The 19889-nt window shown below is 48.4% G+C and overlaps 1 protein-coding gene across 8 annotated transcripts in view; it reads left to right on the forward strand.

The window, feature by feature from the left end:
• Positions 1 to 19889, forward strand: part of LOC135909416 (long-chain-fatty-acid--CoA ligase 5) — a 181439-nt gene that overhangs the window by 78539 nt on the left and 83011 nt on the right. Inside the window, exons 1-2 of one of the 8 annotated variants that reach the window (XM_065441366.2) lie at positions 13633 to 13701; positions 14511 to 14540. The exons of 6 other annotated variants lie outside the window; for them this stretch is intronic. The gene's annotated coding sequence lies outside the window, so the exon portion shown is untranslated. Of the gene's footprint in view, positions 1 to 13632; positions 13702 to 14510; positions 14541 to 19445; positions 19469 to 19889 lie in introns of those variants that run through there. One more of the 8 variants, XM_065441362.2, reaches the window with a different exon arrangement.

A 19889-nucleotide genomic window follows, 5' to 3' on the forward strand; every position in this document is an offset into this window, starting at 1 on the left:
TAGTAAAAAAAAGTTAGTGTCGGAAAACTAATCTCTCGGCCACATTCGCGGATGTTACCAAAGGCCATTGTGCTCTGATATGTCGACGCTAGAAAAAAATAAAAAATAACAGGTTCCGTTGAAAGCGTGCTTCGCTGCAAATTTCCGGTGTGGCTGTCGCTGCACTGTTCGCCGCGCGATTGCACGCGAGGTGACGTTCGAGACCGTGAACATTGCAGAATCAGCGCTACAATATAGGGCAGTGCACGTTTGAAAACGCCAGACAACGCTTGTCTCTGCTTTTTTTTTCGGAAAAGGTACGGGAATAGCCTGGCGCGACGACACCGGTCAAATGCGCTGCTGCAGCTGCCTGCTTCCGTCGTGCTCTCGTGTTTCCCCGAGCCTTTCTAACAACTTTGGAACTGTCGGCAATGCTGGAGCGGTACTTTCAACAGTATCTACATCAGGCTTATCTGTTTTGCGTGTAGTGCATCGCGTAACCGTGCATGGGAAGGTAAACAAATATCTGTAGTGGCGTGTTAACAGGCACAAGCAAAGCATACACCTGTCTACATATAGCATAGACTGTCTTCTTTTCTGTGTTTCTTTTCACGAAATGCATTTCGCGCCACAATAGACCTTAACCTAACACTTTTGAGTGATCACGTTTGCTGTGCGTATACCTGCCTCAAGGTAAAAAAAGAATTGTTACAGAACGACTCAGCGCACTCTAAGACTATGAAGCGTGGAATCGCCTTACTTTGCCTGGAATCGGCTCTGCGCAGGTCATGTGTGCATACACGATGAGTTTTTGTAATCAACTTGAGATAGTTTTAACAGTAGTCACCTTAGCTACCCTCAGTCTGTCCTAAATTCCGTTATTGAGTCCTTGCTGCAGAAGCTGAAAACTAGCGCTACGAGTGTGAAAACGCACTCGAAGGAAAAGGAGCGTGTTAAAAGCCAGAGGTAGACCCTTATGTGCACCGTGTGAGCCATAACCTCAATACGGTGGCTACCAGATATGGCATTCCAGTGGTCTTTTCGGCTCCCAACAAGTTGGCTCAATTGTGCTCCCGGATCACACGCGATGCGCCGCGGGGCTGCCATAAGCAGCGTGCCAAACCTTTCAGGGACTGTGTTGAAGGGGTGGTCTACGAGATACCCCTATAAGACTGCGGCAAGTTCTACGTTGGACAAGCAGGACGTTGTATTAATGACAGACTAAGGGAGCGTGCTAGTAGTATTGGTAAGTGTGACAATGCGCATCATCCTGGGCACTGTAAAGCCTGTCGTTGTAGGCCGTGCTTTGAGCAAGTATTGATCCTTGGCATAAGTAGGGACCAAACTGCAAGGGACTTGTTGGAAGCGTTTTATATTAAAAGGAAAGGGTCTGATTGTGTTAGCGATACTTCTATCCTATTGTATTCTGCAGAAATGTGCTTTTTTCAAAGTATGTTATCATGACCATATTGTTCTATGTCACACCTTGGCTTTCTCTGCATGCGCGGAAGCTGTCTTTTTTTCTATACGTTTTTGAGGTTCTCATTAAACACTTGGTAGTTGGCACTTCACTGCCTTTCTTCTGTCCCTTTTCACGAAATGTATTTCGCGTCACAATCAAGTATACCTAGGAAATCTAAGCACCAACTTGCCCAAGAAAAAGTCCTTTTGGACGAATTATGGTTTTAGCGCTGTAATTTTTGTAGTAGAGCTTAAGTACTGCTACCTTACTATACCATAGGCGTATCTACCTGGAGGAGGGGGCACTTGCCCCTCCCACTCAAAACTGGGATGGGGGGGGGGGGGCAACGTAGGCCATTTGCCCCCTCCACTTTTGAAAGCCGGAAATACGGCACCTGGAGTCCCGACCAAGATGACTCGAGTATACAGAAAGCCGCTTGAAGCCCTGATAATGGGGGTCTGGCCTTTCCACCAGCTCCACGCGCAGTATAGGTCACATTGGTTCTTCAGGCCATTCGTCATCTTGGTCGCTCCAGAACCTGTGTGCTGTATATAGCACACAGGCTCTACTGAGTTTCAGCTGGTAAATTTCCCCACCCCTACACGTCTGCAGTAGTATTTCAAGGCTTGAACTAGGCATTGATTCGGGCTACTTGCTCTGTCATACTAGGAACCTCAATAGCGTAATTGAGGTTCCCAGTACTTTCAAGACTTATTTATTTGGCCATGCAAGGTGTTCTGGCGGTGAAACTAGAGGCAGCATGAAACTTTCGCTTCTCGTTGCCGGCGCTCTTCGTCAAGCCAGCGTTGTGACAGCGAGTGCTCGTGGTCATCGAGTGAGATATGTTTATATTTGCCTGTGCGGGCGTCACACCACGCTTGTCATAGGCGTATCTGCCGGGGGAGGGGGGGAGGGGAGGGGGAGGAATGCCCCTCTCCCCACAGTCAGGAGTTATAACACAAAGTAGACCCCCACCCCCACCCCCCCTCCATACACACACACATGCACACTTGTGAAAGCGGACACTGTCGGCTGCACACTGCCAAATCCAACAAAAGAACTGTTAATGCCAAGTTTTCTCGCAGAATTTCGCCCACATAGGTGCGATTTCTTTATTACGAATCCCTTGCTTGCGCAGCTAGGATTGTATTTCGGGCCTCGCCGCCACATGCTGTCACAGATGACGATCGGCCGGCCGCACAAAGCAGTTTAGGGTTATGCAGGGTGTCCACCGACCGGGAAAACCGGGAATTCTCAGGGATTTTGAATAGTCTAGAAATACTCAGGGAATTTGTGCTTCTGTCAGGGAAAATTAGCTGTAATTTTATTGAAATGGAACGAAAGTCACGGTAATGCTGGATCGAGTAACATAGAGGAATCGAATCGGCGTCTTTGACGCCGTGTCGTCGGCTGGAGTTGCCAGTGTACAGTCAACGACCGAGTTTCCGGCCGCCCGATAATTCGGACGGCTTCGCGGCACCACCACGCACCCCATAGTCAATATATAAAAACGTATGAAATTTCAGACGCAAGAACCCTTCGCCGTCTGATTTTCTGGACTTTTCCGGATGTGACCGCAGGTCCGAAATGGCATTAATCAAAGCCACCACCGTCGCCATTTTGATTACCTAGCCGCCTCTAACCGGCGCTCTCGCCCTCAGATCCGCTGCCAACCGTGGCCACCACCGCGGCAACGGTAGGCTTAGCTGCTTCTACGTTCGCTATTAAGCTTCTTGTCGTTTTGTGCCGTGTTTTTCATTGAAAGAATTCGCTGCTGTCAGCAATGGCACCGACTCCGCCTTTGTGGTCTTCGCGATTGGCAGCACGGCGCGTTGCATAATGCCGGTTCCCGCAAGTCAGCTTCGCCTCAGTACAGAATTGTTACGCGGTGGAGCATACGCAAACGCATTGCAGGGACCTATAACAAACGTGGGAAGAGGCAATTGTCACGGGACACAGTATGTATTCCTTAATTATACACGCGTGCACCAGCCATCTACTGTCACAGTACGAGCACCGATATGCCTAATAAGTGTGCTTTTTCGCATGTGCCAGTGGCGATTCGAGCCCTTAAGGGCAGTAAAAGACATGCATTCATTTTTTTTTCGAACTGCCTGATTTTTCAGACGTTCTGGCGGCCCCTAGGGAGTCTGAAAAATCGGACGTTGAATGTACAACTAAGAGGATGCTTTTAATGGTGTGTGGGGCGAACGCACGGCGGAAGTAGGACGAGAATAGAAAGGACCTACGCATTGAGGAATGAACGGGAAAGGAAGCCGGTAGCGCCGCTTCTTTGAAGAAGCTTAAGCTCAAAAAACAAATTTTTGGTTGATGCCGAGATGCACGTGCCCCTCATCCAAACTAAAATTAACTCTTTAAAGCAGTGTGTTACCTTTCAACACCACAAAGGCGTTAATTAGACGTTTGCCACGAGACAAACACCCACTCATCCATCAGCGCCTATCCAGACGTTAACGCAGCATGGGCGTCGACTGTTGGAAGGGTCCATAAAAGGCCACTACCCCCACCACTACCTGACAGTCTGAACTAATGATTAAAGGGGGGGGGGGCAACATAAAATGCTACCGAACAACGACGGCGACCTTGGATTCGAAAGTTGCTATCCTGCGGCATATTCCATACCATCGGGCTTCGGAGGCGGGGTCACTGCGGAGCGTAGCGATAGCATATGGGCGTGGTATCGCAACGAATTCGACGATTGTGATTTGCTGCTAGACAGTCTTCAGATTCCCTAGTCGACGTGCCTAGGGAAGCTGACGGAATTAAAAGCGGAGACTTTCCGTGCAGAGGACAGAGGGTGCTGATGTGAACTCGTACGTTTAACTTGCTCCTGCATGGAGTGGGCTTCCGTATTTGGAGCCGTGTAACTAAGCCAATAAACCGCTTTTTTCTTCATTCCTACTACCTGACGTATTCGTAGATGGGCTTGGTGGATTCCTTGCCCTAACGTCACCCTAAGCCACAACAAGTGAAACGCAACACTGATGCGTATTGTGCTGGCTTTGAATAAGTCAGGACAGTTGAGGTTGACTTACCAGCTGTTGAGAGAGAATCTCACTTGTGACAAAGTTCGGGCCTCATACGAATGAGCTTGCTACAAACTTTCAATAACATATTAACGGCTGTTTATTCATTTTTGATTCTCTCTTTTCTTTAACTTCATACTTACAGTTTGCGCGTGCCATAAAACGTTATTAGAGAAAACTGCTCGCACAAATTTCGCGATGACGCGGATACCGTCACTGACACCGTTGGTATAACTGTGCGAGACGGTTGTTTATGCTGCTGTATACCGAATGCACCGTCTCTTGTTTCCTGTTTGACGCAGAGGTAAACAGTACATCTCTGGAATTGAGAAATGTGTCAGCATAACACGTACAGACCCACTCATCTACGTAGCGAATGCGACCGTCAGCCGGGTACAGTGACGTACAGATGTTGGCACAGCGTTATGTCGCCGCTTGCCGCTTATTGTGTACGCGCCGTGCGAAGCGAAGTGTAGTTGATTTCAAATCGCTAAAGATAGAACTGAACTGCAAAAGCAGTTTCCTTCGTCCTAACTGCTTACATTTCAAGTCCGCCGGTAGCGGGTGCACGAACACGACGGCGCCAGGCTTAACCTTCGCTTAACAGGATCAACAGTGGCTTAAACGTCATGTACATGGCTTCAGAGGATTGAAGCTTGTGCACTTCAACTTCGTAGGCATGTTCTGACTCACTTTGAGCGCGATTAATTATATATACAAGCGAAGGCGCTATCGCTGTCGCGTTGTCAGTTCGATGGACGATCGCGTAGGGTTCGGTCGTACGATGGTCGGCACACTGATTTTTGTCGGTACCGTCGATAAGAAAGCCCGTCGCAGAGCGAGAACTCGCGCTCGTCGGTTGCGTCATTGTCGGCCTGGTATGATAAAATGCTTTCAGTGACGTAGTGTACTGAATAGTTGGTCAAGCGTTGACGTCAGCGTCTTGTCGTTCTCGTATCGACCCAGTGTTACCGTGCCTTAAACAAGTACGTGAAGTCAGGCACGCGCTGCCACCACCCGCAAGTGAGGGCCGACGCTGCAAGAAGGCTTCGTCAGCAACGTGGTGTTTAGTGTAACGCACGGGTTTTTCGTTAAATTTGGTTGCCATCAATGAAAGGCGGCAACTACTTGGCTCACGGTGCAGTCCGAACCACTCGGACGAAGCCCTGGCCGCGTTCTGTTTTAAAGTGGAGTTGCAGTCTTACGCTACGCACGTTTTTGGCACTGCACCGACGTCGAGTTACCAGTGGAGTTTCAACGCGGTACATTGCAGCGGTACGTGGAAAGCGCTCTCCCGGGAAAGATAAAAAAGCACGTGTCTGTGTGTGTGCATGTGCGTGCGTGCGTGCGCGCGCGCGCGCGCGTGCTTTTGATAGCTTGCACCGCCCCCCCCCCCCCCCCTTCCCCCACTCGAAAAATAGTTGGTACGCCACTGTACTATACATATTTCTGGCTGCTTGCTGTCAGCAATTATTGTGCCCGAGGAAAGTTAATTTACCTAAATTTTGTTCGTGCCTTTACTTGTCTCATTCCCCGACTAGTTCCCGTTCTTTCGTCACTGATGTGTAATAATTCTAATACATATTTATGTAAACCTCTTAATGAAATATGTAAATTATTTTCGCGCAGTCTGACCACGCGATGCGTGCACTGTATCTACTGCAGCGTTGCGGTGTAGTATTTAGCGGTTTAGTAAATTAATCAGAACCGAAGTTCCCTTCAATTGTACTGCATGCGGCTGCTTAGGCCGCCACATGCAGTGTGTTGGCAAATTATGGCAGCGGCAAATTAGGTTGTATTGTGGTGGCCTAAGCCGCTTCAGTACTACATAATTTGCTGCTAACAACGTGTTTAAGACGATTAAGTAAACAACTTGTTCATTGTATGTTTATTAGAACATTGAGGGCAGTTGTTTAAGGGGCAAATTTGGAAGCAGTGAAATTTTGGTGCACCCTCATTCTTCTTTATAAATCTTGAAAACCGCACGTAATTTAAGGTATAATCATCAAATTTCAGTTCAATCCAGGCAATATCGAAACCGAGTGCGTCCCGTTGTAACGTCAGACGGAAACGCCGATTGACGAAGTGTGTGACGAAGTTTTAATGGTCTGCCGCGGTAAGTGCAGATACTATGCGTCGCCAGAGATACTTGCGAGGAAAAACTTGCCGTACGAGTACCTGCCGCGAACGGCTGCGACGTCCAGTCTCAAGCTTCGTCGCGCTTTTAGTTACGGGGCGTTTCCGCCGGATTTGATAGCTGGGCCTGCGCTCCCGATGCCTTCGGTTTCTATATCGCCTGAATTGAGCGTTGAGATTCGATGGTTAATATACCTCGAATTCAGGTTTATTTCAGAAGATTGCACGAAAATTAACTGCGGTTCTCAAGGTAAAAAGAAAATGCAGGTGCATTAATATGTAACTGCCTCCAAATTTCCTATATGAACAACTGTCCCCAAGGCTATAATAAAAAAAAGAAACTAACACATTCTTCTTAGTCTTCCGAAATTCAAGTTATTATATAGCGGAAAAGTATGTCCGCCTTATCTAAGAAATTTTCTGCAAAAAACGCCACGCTCACTACGTTCATAGCCTTTTTACAGACAGATTGTTTAGCAAAAAAACCGCAATAAAAAAAAAGTATCCTGTATGCTGAAGCCTGCTGGATCTGCGGCCGCTGGACCTGCTGATCAGGCGATAGTGCTGTCGCGGGCGGAATACTATTATATGGCCGTTTTGGAGGCCGAACTTTCAGCGCACTGTTGATTTTGCGTCCGCCGTGCAGCCTAAGCAGAACGTGGTCCTTCCATGCTGCTGTGTGCTCTGAAAAAGCACGGTGGTCAATTGCCAGGTGCATGAGAACGTCGGAAGCTCCCGGAACGAGCTTGCGGCGCCTAACTCGGGGAGATTGCATTGTTTCCCTCTTGTGCAGCAAAAAGAAAAGTGTACAGCGCCGGAAAACCAACACGTTGCCGTGCCGACGGCGGCGAAAACGGGTGCAGCCTGGGCACGTCGCTGTGACTGACCAATAGATGTCGTACTTCGTGCAGGGTATATATACATATTTATGCTTGGCGCCTGTACTTCCCTTTTCGCGCGGTCTGCATGGTGAAAAGCGACCGTAAACGATGGAGCTCACTTCGCGGGCGTTCCACATCGCAGTTTCCATGCAGCGCTTCGAGTCGTCATTCTGCCTCGAGCTGATTAGCTCAGATGGCAGGATGTATCCAGAAGGAAAGACAGCGGTCCAGAATTAGATTCCCGAACCAGGACGAATTTTGCTTCATTCGAGAAGTTCGCTTTTCAAGGACACCGAATGCTACCCGCAGATGTGTAGCGATTTTTTACATTACGAGACGCACCCTCTGCTTTGCCCATTTCCGCATAACTGGTGTGAGGTATTCATTTGTTTTCAACTTTAAAGCTGCGTCTATGCACATGCTGAAGGTGACTTCACAGTGGCCGGCGGGCTGTTATTTTCTGCCTTTTTCGCAAACACCAAGAAGAGCACGTCGCGTGGAAAACCACTGCGGTGGCGGAAAATGAGCGCATAGGTTCTCCGTGATTTGGACGGCATGTTGCATGCAATGTATCGCGTTAATTTGTGGCTTACAGCTGCTGCAAATGTTATCACTGATTACGGAAGCTACGCCGTTGTGCATACAAATATATTCTTAAGCGTGCATACATGCACGCTGTGAAAGTAAATATATTAGAGCCTGTAGACTATAGTTCTACACTGCCTGACTGTATTACAGTACGATTTAAGCAAAGCATTTAATGTTCTTGCATTTAATGCAATGTCGCCTTCCCCTGTACAGGTTGCCAGCTGTTCGCTTCGGGCATGTTTGCACCGATGGTGTAGGGTGCCTCGATGTCCTCCTCGCTGGTGTTGGGCTACTAAAAGCACCAGGTCGCGGGCTCGAATCCTGGCAACGGCGGCCGCATTTCGATAGGGGCGAAATTCCAAAACACCTATGTTCTTAAATTTAGGGGCACGTTGAAGAACCCCAGGTGGTCTGAATTTCCGGAGTCCCCCACTACGGCGTGCCTCATGATCAGATCGGGGTTTTGGCACGTAAAACCCCATAATTTAATTTTAATGACCCCCTCGCCCACCGCTGCGCGTAAAGGCACTCTACGATGGTGTACACGACGGTTTGCACAGATGCGTAACGTAGTGGCCTTTCTTGACATCACGGTGTCGCGTTTGAATGAGGCGTTCGCTACCATGTTTGTTAAGGAGACATGGCACTATAAATATTTAAATGCCGATTCTCTCCCGTAGGCCGTAAAGCATATTCAGTAAGTGCGCCCGGTCTAGCTTTAATAAAAAAATTAGCCTTTTCTTTCAGTAAAATTGTTTTCCGACTAGCGGCACTCTTGGTTGCACCCTAAAACACACACACACACACACACACACACACACACACACACACACACACACACACACACACACACACACACACACACACACACACACACACACACACACACACATATATATATATATATATATATATATATATATATATATGTATATATATATATGTATGTATGTATGTATGTATTGACGTTTCTGATGGAGCGACGTTTATTTGGCCAAGCGCTCGGTATCGAACCAGCAAAGGCACACATCCGATGAGACTGAAGATGAAAAAGGACGAGCGTAATAAACGCCCACACTAATCCCCCCACCCACGTGGAAGTGGCCGCAGGTGAAGTAACGAAGAACGCTGCGTGAAGGGTTTCATGCGGGAGACGTGAACGACCTCGGTGCTGCGAAAACGGCGGTCTGTTGCGGCGACAACAGGAGTCACGCGGTAATGGACGGGTGATTGAAGGGTGATCGAAGGGTGATTGAAGGATGATTGAAGGGTCTTTGGAGGACATAGACTGTAGGGGCACGGCGCACACAGGCCCTGGGTCGGCCACGCAAGCCACTGTGGTGCGTTGCGGAAGGAGAATTTTCTCCCATGGTGCGTTCGTGGCGGTTACGTGTGCAAAGCCATTGTGAAATCGAACCAAGCCTGGTGCACAAGCGATGCCTTTATGAAGGCAATGGGAAGAGGGTAAGACCAAGACGTCACCATGGTCAATATCGTTTGATAGAATGGTAACAATTCACTGTCGGCCGGGAGGTAGTTCGGTATGTACCGCAGCGATAAGGCGCAACGGCGTGTAAGTGTCTTCCCCAAGCAAGTAGTCGGTGTCGGTAAGATGCACGACCCGTTGCCCACAACAAATGGCCGCGGAAGCAGAAGAAAGAAAATCCCACCCTAAAATAAGTTGATGAGCGCACGTGGACAACCCAGCTGAGTATGGTGCAGTATATCATCTATTAATTAGGACACGGGCAGTACAAAGAGCGGAAAGGCGAACAGTGCCCCTTTGGGCTGCATTTAGCGTCGGTCCATCACAAGGCGTCGTGACTTTCCTGAGGTGGGAACATAAATCGGCGTGAATAACGTAAATGGTGGCACCTGTGTCCACCAAAGCGTCGACGCGCACCCCTTGGACAAACATCGAAAGCATATTGGACGGGTGCGCAGGAGGAATTTGAGTCTTGTTGACGTGTGTAGTTCTTCCGCCAAAAACTGCATCGCTTAGTTTTCCGGACGAACGGTGGAGTTGAGTTGGCGACGTGAGGCGGCGGAACGGCGAAGGGGAGCGGCGTCTGGCCGCTTCGGTCTTCCGTCGAAGCGGGCGGATGTGTATAGCGGAGCGGAGGTGAAGAGGAATGCCGGCTTTGGGAAGAGGCTCCACGGAAAAGTTGCATTCAGACATTTCGTACCCCCGACGCTCGTCCTTCTGGTGATTGCGGCAGAAACGTGAAATATAGCCGCTATAGCCGCAATAATAGCACATGGGACGGGGCGGACGCCAAGGCGGGTAGTACGGAGTGCTAGGCGCTCCGGGAGTCAGTGCAGTCAGATGGGCCGATGAAGGCTCAGGAGGCATTGACTGGATGTTCTGTAGAGGCGAGGCAGCAACTTGCGCGTACGTTCGGAAGGGACGAGAGACGGAGGGTTGCACGTGCGCGGAGTAGGTCAGGGACGCCAGTTCATCCCTGAATACGTCACGCGAAGCCGCGCCAGATGGCGGACTGGGGCACACCAACGGCGATGACAAGCCCATTGATTGTAATTCTTCGCGTATCATTGTTCTTATCATGAGACTCAGTTGTGGGTCCGCCGTGGAAGAATATTCGCCAACGTCCGGCTGAAGGCGAACAGACTGAAGTTCGTCCAGGCGCTGAACGTTGTGACGACGTCAGCGATTGTAGCGGGGTTCTTGATGGCAAGGTCATTGAAGGCGACTTCTAAGGCCTTTCATAATGTGGTGTACTTTGACTCTGACGTTGATGAACTCACACGGCGGCAGAATGCAAGACCATCCTCAACATACGACGTGTAAGACTCGCCTGACTGTTGTTGGCGAGTATCGAGGGTTTCCTTTGCAATGGTAGAACGAACCACCGGGGTACCAAATACTTCACAGAGCTTCCGTAAAGGCAGCCCAGTTAGTAAAGTCTATTTAATGTTTGAAGAACTATGTCTTCGCCACACCGGTCATGTAAAAGGAGGCATGGCGGAGCTTCAGGGGGTCGTCCCAACGATTAGCTGAACTTATTCGCTCGTAGTCGTCCAAGCAGTCCTCCACATGTTCCCCACGAAGAGCAGCTACGAGATGGGGGGTCACGCTGGTGGCTGCTTAGGATATAATGGGTGGCTTGCGGTGTCGGAACGGTAGTGGTTGAAGTGGAGGCTGGGTCGGCCTGAGGCATGCTAGCGGACAGTGGGCGCAAGCGGCGGCCTGAACGAAGCTCCAGGGGTAGACCGAGCGGGTAGAGGACTGAGTATCGAAAAGTCACCTCCACCACGTATGAAGTCTCTGTTGGAGCGACGTTTATTTGGCCCGAGTACTCGGCGGCACCGTAGGGTGATGATAATATAAAGAGGAAAGAGGCGAGCGTAATAAATACCCACGATACACGCGCGCGCACGCACGCACGCACGCACGCACGCACGCACGCACGCACGCACGCACGCACGCACGCACGCACGCACACACGCACACACACACAGTCAGTTCGCATTTGTTCGCCACAATTTCTGCAAATTGTGCTATGTCACCAGCTTGAGTAATACTTAAAAAAAGTTTGAGTTCACTTTTATTCATTTTGAACCTCAGGCGAGTGCCGGTTTACGTGACAATGTATCAGTGACAATGTATACTTTGGCCTAAGTTTCTGGGTATACTTCATTTTTCTCTGAATTAAAAAAAAAATGTGCCAATGTTATTTGTCATTTAAAAGAAAAGGCTGCCGATATTTACTGACAGTTTAGTCGTATATCTGTACTATTTATGCTTTTATTTAGAAATCTCACTCAAACGTTAAAGAATTCCGTATAGAGGCCGTCATAGACTGACTCATTGCGCGTATAGTTGTCGTAATTGACTTGAATTTTGGGTTTTTGCGTGCCAAAACCACGATCCGATTGTGAGGCACGCCGTAGTGGGGATTACGGACTTTATTTTGACCACCCGGAGATCTTTAACGTGCCTCCAATGAACGGGATACGGGCGTTTTTGCATTTCGTTCCCATCGAAATGCGGCCGCCGCTGGCGGGATTCGATCCCGCGATCTCTTGCTTGGCAGCGCAGCACCATAGCCGCTAAGCCACCGCGTCGGGTATATAGATATCGTAAGGTCGCTTTATTTTTTCCAATGACCCTACAGAAATCATGCCAACTGCTGTGGACCATCACAGCGCTTTCACTTCGATCGCGTGCATATGACTTTTCCGTATGTTCTAATCTCCTTTCTTCATGACAGATGAATAGGTTTTCTCACTAAAGAATAGGTTATTCGTGTCGTCAGCTGCAGCCGTTGACCCTAGCATGTAACTCTAGAGAAGATGTGAATGTCGACGACGCAGCTGTGGTCGTGTGGCCTTGGGACCTGAACTAAGTTAATGCTTAAAAGGAATCTAGAAGACAGAAAAAGAATCATAATGCTGAATTCAAAAAAGAAAATGCAGCTGGAGGGTTTTCAGAAAGCAAACGTTCACGATCATGGTGAGAGCTCGTGGTGCCTGTAAAAAATTCCAAGTGACGTTCTCAGTGTTTCTGCTTTGTTAAAACCAGTAGCGAAGAAGGCATCACGGGCGTCAGCCACTCAGTGCCGCCTGCAGTATTTAGTAAGTCTTTTCCTGGTATACTCGGAACTAGCAAGAGTGTTGATTTTGTTCTCTGCGTCACTTTTAGAGCGAATTAAACTTCTTTGCCCACGTGCGGTGTGCTGTCTCGGAATTTTCTTCCGGAGTCACTTTTTTTTTAAGGGAAATGAAAGGCACAGTTTGTCTTCTTACATAGCGCAGTTCGCAGGCTGTGGACCCTGCTTTCTTCCCCCCCTCCCCTCTAATCATGCGAAATCTAGTTCCTTAGTTCTTTTTTTTTTTTCGCGACAAGTCCAGAATATTGCTTCTGCGGTCCAAATATGGCAGTATGAATTTTTATTGAAGGTAGATTTAAAACGCCTAGCGGACATTCTTGTTTGATTTATAAGCAGTCCTTTCCTGTGCTTCCCCTACTGGCCATCCATTCCCCGCGCTTTGCCTGGAACGTCTGCCCCACGCCGCCCTCTCACCAGCACCTGTTCGCTATGGCGGGGGGGGGGAGGGGGGAGAGGGGGGCGTGTTTATGTATACGAGGTCGCTATGGGGGCAGTGGGGGAGGGGGGCGTGTTTATGTATACGAGGGCCAACCCTGGATCCCCATTTTTACTGCCTGTACACTTGGTTCTCATTAGTGCTGTTCGCGGCTCTTCGTTCAAACTTCCAGAGTGAACGGTGACCCGCGAGTGAAGTGCGTTTAGCCGCGGTAGGTTCTTTTGCTGTTTCTCTTCCACAAATGCTGGCACGTTTTGCAACGTTTCAGTCGCCAAGCTAGCTTCTGTATAGCGCCGACGCCGCACAGCCGCTCGAGTTCAGTTTATTTTCAGTCGGTCAGTTGTGGTTCTGTTGCTGTGTTTTCTTCTTGGTCTTCATCCGCATATTTCAAGGTTTGGTAAACTCGGGAGCAATGTATCTGCATTGAATCAGGTCGTTGTTGACGTAGCTGAGTGATGACAGATCTCTTGTTACCATGTTTTTAGACTCTTGTTCCGCTATTTTAGAAACTATCTGCGAACCTGTGAAGAGCACCGCGGCGGTGAGCGGAGATTCTGACTTGAATGTCTTCTGGCTCCTTCAGGGACGAATTTCGATACTGTTGTCTGCCATACAGAACGCTGATTATTGTGGGCTAAAAGAATTGTGCTCGCAGATCGCTGTTTAATTATGTTACTGGAACCTCTGATAGCGCCGCTTCAGAGAAGGGGAAATTTGTAGCGCGGGACAGTACCCGCCGTGGTTGCTTAGTGGTTATGGTGTTGGGCTGCTGAGCACGAGGTCGCGGAATCGAATCCCGGCCACGGCGGCCGCATATCGATGGGGGCGATAACACCCGTGTATTTAGATTGAGGTGCACGTTAAAGAACCCCAGGTGGTCCAAATTTCCGGGCCTTAGTACGGCGTGCCTCATAATGTGGTCGTGGTTTTGGCAAGTAAAACCCCATAATTTAATTTAGTTTTTCAGCGTGGGTTGGCAAACAAACACAAACGCTTCGCAATATTGGCCTAAATTTATAAGTGCCTGTGATCCCATCTTTTGGAGTTGGGTTCAGTCACGGAAATGTTCGCTTGGCAATCCAAAATTACCTAATTGAAACCAATCGATTAGCATGTTAAGCTGATCGTCCCCCTCCCTACCATAGCTTTCTTCTATTTATTTATTTATTTCTATTTATCAATTAGGTTTTTTTTTCATGCGCGGTTTTCTTTCGATTGATTTTTTTTCCACACATACAAACATTTACTTTTTGAGCTGCAACGTTCATATTGTTAACTCTCTTGTTTTCTATACCCCTAATTTAACCACCCGTTTCATGGTCAAACCCCCACTGTGGGTATGCGCCACAGCCACTCAGGAGAACAACAACAACAAACGAGGTGAGCAGCTTGGTTGCATTTTCTTCTGGCGTTTAATTCAGTACGTAAGTAACTTGGAGCTGGGTCATAGCGTGCCCGTTTACGTTCCTTTCGCTATCCTCGGCGGACACGAGGGCTCTTTGGTAATGCTTTGCCTCCGAGCTCGCCAGGGTTAGTTTTTTTTTTTTCCGAACCGCCATAGCCCGGGCTGCCGCTTTCTCTCGCCGTTTCACACCCGATTTGATGAGACACTGTAAACGCATGGCAGATTTCCAACATGGTTAGGTGCCACTGTGTGGTTCGCTCTACAGACATTAATCTGCGATTCTGCCCGTCATGCGGATTCATCGCTTCTCTCACTGCAGCCAGCGGTCCAAGAAGGCGTTTTAACACTGTGTATTCATGTAATCCCTCATTGTGTGTGTGTGTATATATATATATATATATATATATATATATATATATATATATATATATATATATATATATATATATATATATATATATGTGTGTGTGTGTGTGTGTGCGTGTGTGTGTGTGTGTTTAATATGGCGTCTAACGCCTAAAATGGGCGAAAGTGCTGCAAGCGCACAATTGGCCTCGAGCTCCACCACTGGAAAAGCTGGCGCCACCGTCGGCGTGATGTCCTATTAGGGATCACGTGGACATAGCGGCCGCGTCGGCTGCTTCGGGAGCGCCGAAGCGAGCTGAAAACGAGAGTTTAAATTCCCTCGTACGCTGCGGTCCTCATTTCGTGGCGAGATTTTCCCGCTTCGAAGGTCTCCTTTACAACGCTTGAAAGCACTACAATAGGTAGTGGCTGCCTTCGAAGGCGTGCAACATGGTAGACTACTGCGCGGTGCCGCAGTGCCGGATGTACGCAACGGAGCCCGGTGTCAGTCTTATTCACACGTAGCCGCAGGACAAGCTGCGTGAAGCTTGGCTCGCGAAACATAAAACCGACAAACAGTCGTCGGCTACAACTCGGGTATGCAGCAAGCACAGACGCGAGGAAGATTTCTACTACGGCGACGGGTCTGCGATCTTCGGAAAACGCGCACTGAGACGCTCGCCCGAGTCCGCTGCCCGACTAATGTCATGACGGTTTGGTCTATGAACTTGTCGATGCTATAGATACTGGCAAGTTCACTGGAGTGGAAAGGGAGCGGTAAGAAGCAAATTAAAAAAAAAAGCATGGCATACGGTCATGTTTGTGTTACGAACTAATGCACTGGATTACAAAAAAGCAGCAGCGCGAAATCGCACACTGAGAACACCGATAAACATAAAGTGCGACGCAATTCGAGGAATAATATTGAAACGTCCAAGAATTTAGAAGAAAAAAAAAAGATTGAAGCGCGCGACGGAACATCACAGTCCCCGTAGGCGTCGAAGTCTCTTCAATGAAATTATTTTTGAACAGCTCTGATAGCACCCACGCAACAATGGTTGCTTGTATACTGTCATATGCTCATATTCTGCGGCCTAAGGCTCATGACACGGTGCGAAAACGCGCACGCGGCCAAAGCGAAACAGTGCGCGGACAAGCATGCTGACGCGCAGTCGGTCGCTGCGAATCTGTGCGACCGCTGTATTGAGGCTTCATTCTATTACGCTCCATTTAGTTATACAACCACTATAAGAACGCATTTCACATAGTTTGCTCTCAGCGTTTACCCACCTTTCACGCAAGGAGGAGGTTCGGGAGAGACTATCGCGGCAACCGCGCGCAGTGGCGTTCACTGTGCGTATTCGGTAAAGAGATAGCGTCTGTAAACGATTCTGTGCTTTCACTTTGCCCAAGATTATTATTTATACAGTAAAAAACTTAGCTCGTTTCGAAAGTACGTACAGAAATGTCCGGAAGAGCTCGTGCGTGGTGTTTTCAGTGAGCGCTAACAGCAAAAGCTATTAGGAGCGCGCCCCGTGATCCCTCATACTACGCCAGCGAGGCGTTTCCGATAGATGGCGACTCCGTAACTCCTCGCCGCCAATACGTGCGCGACAATGAGCCTCAAATAGCCAATAACAAAAATATGTAATTAACAAAATAAAATTTTATCTAGTTTTCAATAATCACCTTAGGGCGTATATAGTTGTAGAATTGCATAAGCAGGTCGGTGTGCAAAGCATGTCCATTTAGAGAGAATCCTGAGCCTAGCACTGGTTTCGAGCTGTACTACGTCATCATAATGGGCGCCCATATGTTGCATTTCCGCACACTTTCCCCTGAATGCCTCCCTTACGCACTGCCGGGCAAATATACACGAAACCGGGATCAAATGCCGGCTGCGGTGGCCGCATTAAGATGGGGGCGAAATGGAAAAACGCCCGTGTACCGTGGAAATTGGGTACACGGTAAAGAACCCCAGGTGGTCGAAATTAATCCGAGGTACCCCCCCCCCCCCCACCTCCACTACATACGACGTGCCTCATAATCAGATCGTGGTTTTGACATGTAAACACAAGGTAAAAAAAAGTGCACGGAATGCGTTTGAGTTTCGGCACAATTAACGGACGCATATATCGAAGCTGATGCTTTAGTCTCGGTATCCCTAAGTGTACATGCCCTCAGCCTCAATTCACTGATCGGCCTCTGTTCCGGCATTGTAACGTGTGCCTCAAAAACTCATCTTTAAGCATTGAATTTGGGCACTTTAGTTTATATAACCCATCACATCATTTTTCGCGCGCGCCAAATAATGCATTTCAAGTAATTCAACTGAGGTGGCGGAATTGCGCAATCTGCCTTAGGCAATTAAAAAAAAATAATAATGCGTGGACCAACGAAGAGAGGGCATTCGACATACTGACGGGAATGCTGGCGTTCATTTCCTTTAAGCTTCTTCACATGATTTGTATACTTCTGGGAGATATATGTGGCTATCGTTTGCACTTAGAAGCAAGTTTTCTTCTTTGCGTTGACGTGAACACGGCGCTTATTGATGCGATTATTCTAAACATATTCGAGTCGGCATTCGAGTTTGTTTTATATACAACAGTAACAAGTGCAGTTGACATGTATATGATGTCATGAAAGTAGTGCACTAAAAGCAATACATTCATTTTTAAAGGGACACTAAAGGCAAATATTAAGTCACGCTATAGTGATAGATTAGTGCTCAAAAATCTCTAAGGCGTCAGTATTATCGAGAACAGGTCCTTAATACTCGAGAAATTGAGCTAAATGCAGGACATGATTAGAGACTCCCCTGGGACATTCAAGTACTTGCCGGATGACGAAAGCACTTTTCAGTTAAATTTTGTCACTAGTACTGAAGCACTCATTGCAAAAAACGACCTTGTATTGTAAGAAGACGAAATGAAATGCTGCTTGTTCAGTTCTATTTCATTTTTATAAAAAAGAACTCATTGAAATTACTCTAGACAACGATGCGGGCGGTCGAAAGGTTTCGTTTTCGCTCGACTCCGCGCCGCCCACGCTTTCGCGTTTCAGTAGTTGTGTTATCGCGTAATGCAGCGCTGGTTTTGCTGGCTCGCGAAACTCGCACAAACTGCTAGTAGTAGGGAATTCAACTTCCATGTGATGTCGCGGGACGCCCGAAAGGTCTACGCCACTTGAGCAAAACAGCAGCCGCAGCGGCGAATCCAGCGCTCTGTGTTGGCTCGGTACTGCCGTCTGTCGAGCGCTTGCAAAGTCAAAGGGTGATGATGGCGTATGCAACGTCACCATTCTCTTGGTTCGGTGGCGGGAGATTTGAATTTTGAAAAAGGCATTGGGACCGTGAGGCTTATAGCGCGTTAAAAAGACAAGGACGAAGGTGAGACGTGACACACACAGACACATAGCGCCTGTGTGTGTCACGTCTCACCTTCGTCCTTGTCTTTTTAACGCGCTATAAGCCTCACGATGTCTTACCAACAAGCCCAAATCACTGCTTTACAGCATTGGGACCCTTCAGATTCAATTTTCTCGTAAACGAAGTCTTTTCTTGGCACGAAACAAGCGTTGCGAGGTTTCTGGAATGGTATTTGAACAGTCCACATCGACCTAGTATTTGCCTTTAGTGTCCCTTTAATCTAAAGAGCAGTAAGGTAACGCATCACACTTATTTCCCTGCTGACATCGGTAAATGTTGCACCGTGTGGAGCGATTGGCAATACGTTGCCAGAAACGGGCAATGTGCTGCTGCAAAACATTGCACGGATCACGGCTTCCATGCAAATGCTTTCGGATGCAATTCACGCTGTTGCAAAATCGCGAAAGAATAAAGCAACCTAGGATAGCTGCGGAAGTATCTTACGATGTAGTTATCCCACAGATTTACATTTCTTTATGGTTATCGAAATACGGGCGGAATAATTGCCGAGACGACGTGTAAGTCCGGACTTGTTTGCCCGCAAAATGATAAAAGGAACTGATCTGGGCTGCTTTACTGGCTTCAGTGGCACAGCCAGGATATAGATTTTTTTTATGTGGGGTGGGGGGGGGGGTGGAGGTGGGGAGGGGCACTTGACCAGAGGAGGGGATAGCCGAGATAAGCTCGCTCACCGCACTTGCGAACTTATTGACCTTTTCTGATGCTGTGGCTGCGGAATTTACCGTGCGATTCCCACGTTTCTCCCCATGACCAGTCGTCCTTGCATATCTTCGAGCCTGTTTTTTGCTATTGTCTTGGATACTGGCGGTGCCTGATACGAATACACCGGATAGATCGTAAGCACTGGGTCTCGTAAGGAGTCGCTGGGCACATGCCCCGTCTGTTGTAATGGTGATCCGCATCGCGGAATGCGCCCTGCGCGAAGGGAAGCAGCGATTGCGAGGCGACGCTGCGATTGTGGCTATCTCATTTCGTCTGGGCGCGATTGGCATACACGAACACACACACATATAAACACTAGCTCGCATACTGGCGCCACTTCTAGAACCGCCTCGGCACACTGCCCAAGATGCGACTGCGCGCAGGAAAGCCAGCCCGAGTCTGAATGTAAGTCACCCGGATGGGGCGAGCTTCGAGGAACACTCGTATCGGCTATAGTCCACCTGAACTGCTAGCTTATGCTTTTGAAAAAAAAAAAAAGCAATTGCATTGCTTTCACCGAGAGCAGCAACAGATGCATTTTGCGACCGAAAAAGAAAAAGAAAGGCTGCGTGAGAAGCTGGTATCGACGCTACCTTCGAACTTGCAGCCAATCGTGGATTCGCAAGTTACAAATGTGACGTTAGAAATTCTGCCAAATGCTTTGCCGGGGATATAGTATTCGTTATGGAGGAAGAATTACGCTGCATTCTACAGCCGAGACCTATTTTTTTTTCTCGAAAGTTTTGTAGCGCGCGCAATACAGCTAAAAATGTGACGTCACAGCTTACCCAATCGGCGGCGCGGTTTGGGCGCGCGAGAAGTTCTA

The sequence above is a fragment of the Dermacentor albipictus genome, chromosome 1 (assembly GCF_038994185.2).
Source record: "Dermacentor albipictus isolate Rhodes 1998 colony chromosome 1, USDA_Dalb.pri_finalv2, whole genome shotgun sequence".
Lineage (NCBI taxonomy): Eukaryota > Metazoa > Arthropoda > Arachnida > Ixodida > Ixodidae > Dermacentor > Dermacentor albipictus.